We start from the raw sequence: 1,440 nt of genomic DNA, 5'->3' as shown, positions 1-1,440 counted from the left end.
TCGCACGATGTCCGTTCATTCGTTGTCGCAGCGTCTGCATGGTCTCGCCAATGTATCATGCTTCGGGACACCGTTTCCTGCAGCGTATGAGGTAGACATCATTGGCCGAGTCGCACGAGTATGTACCGCGTACCTGGTGGGTGGTGTTCTCATGTGTAATGGTGGTATCCATGTCGATGATCTGACACGTCTTGCAGAGATTGCCATGTCAGGGTTGTGTGGTGTCGTGGTCACTGTTCTGAAGGCTGGGTAGTTTGCTGCAAACAATGGTTTGTTTGAGGTTGTGCGGTTGTTTGAAGGCAAGTAGTGGAGGTGTGGGGATGACCTTGGCAAGATGTTCATCTTCATCGATGATGTGTTGAAGGCTGTGAAGAAGATGTCGTAGTTTCTCCGCTCCGGGAAAGTATTGGACGACGAAGGGTATTCTGTCGGTTGTGTCCCATGTTTGTCTTCTGAGGAGGTCAGTGCGTTTTTTTGCTGTGGCGCGTTGGAACTGTCGATCGATGAGTCGAGCGCCATATCCCGTTCATACGAAGGCATCTTTCAACGTCTGTAGATGTCTGTTACGCTCCTCCTCGTCTGAGCAGATCCTGTGTATACGGAGAGCTTGTCCATCGGGGATGGCTTCTTTAATGTGTTTAGGGTGGAAGCTGGAGAAGTGTGAGGTTATCCGTGGGTTTGCGGTAAAGCGAAGTGCTGAGGTGACCGCCCTTGATGGAGACGAGTGTGTCCAAGAATGCAACTGATTTTGGAGAGTAGTCCATGGTGAGCCTGATGGTTGGATGGAACTTATGGATGTCATCGTGCAGTCGTTTCAGTGATTCTTCACCGTGGGTCCAAAAGAAAAAGTTGCCAGAATGCAACTCTCCAATTGGATACTTCACGTCCTCAGATCTTAGACTTTCAATACCATCGTCTGAGGAACAGGTAGAGCGGTATATCGGACCTTGCTGATTAGAGCAAACTGATCAATGCAGCAATGAGAAGCTCCTTAACCACCAGCGGTTTGGACAAGGATGGCACTCAGATACAGGACTCTGGCTGGGGTTCAAAAGTAGGGAAAGCATGTCTTGTTTGAAATGTAATAAAGATGAAGACAGACTTTAAGTCGATTTGTGCACGGATCTTACTTTGTGCGTCAACGCATCAGGATGGCCGAGCGGTCTAAGGCGCTGCGTTCAGGTCGCAGTCTCTTCTGGAGGCGTGGGTTCGAATCCCACTCCTGATATTGTCTTTTCCTCCACGAGGTTAAATTTCTCCAGCAAAATTTTCAAACTCAGGAAGATCCAATACCTCCCTTTCAATGGAAAAGCGTTGGTCTCAGGACATGAGATTCCAGCTTAAATATGCACAGCAAGACCCCACCGGCAGGACCCCACCGGCAGAAGCCCAGCTCATGACTCGACAATCTGCTTCGGTGAGTCTGGTTGAGGAATTCAT

General features: G+C 49.2%; 1 non-coding gene across 1 annotated transcript; it reads left to right on the top strand.

Moving 5' to 3' along the window:
- The first annotated feature begins 1,145 nt into the window (after window positions 1–1,145).
- Window positions 1,146–1,228, top strand: trnal-cag (transfer RNA leucine (anticodon CAG)). Its single transcript has one exon. It is a non-coding gene; the product is annotated as a tRNA-Leu (tRNA).
- Window positions 1,229–1,440: the final 212 nt, after the last annotated feature.

The sequence above is a fragment of the Scyliorhinus torazame genome, chromosome 24, assembly GCF_047496885.1.
Source record: "Scyliorhinus torazame isolate Kashiwa2021f chromosome 24, sScyTor2.1, whole genome shotgun sequence".
NCBI classification, from domain to species: Eukaryota; Metazoa; Chordata; class Chondrichthyes; order Carcharhiniformes; family Scyliorhinidae; genus Scyliorhinus; species Scyliorhinus torazame.
Note: the sequence above shows the minus strand (reverse complement) of the source record. Positions and strands in the feature narration are given on the sequence as shown.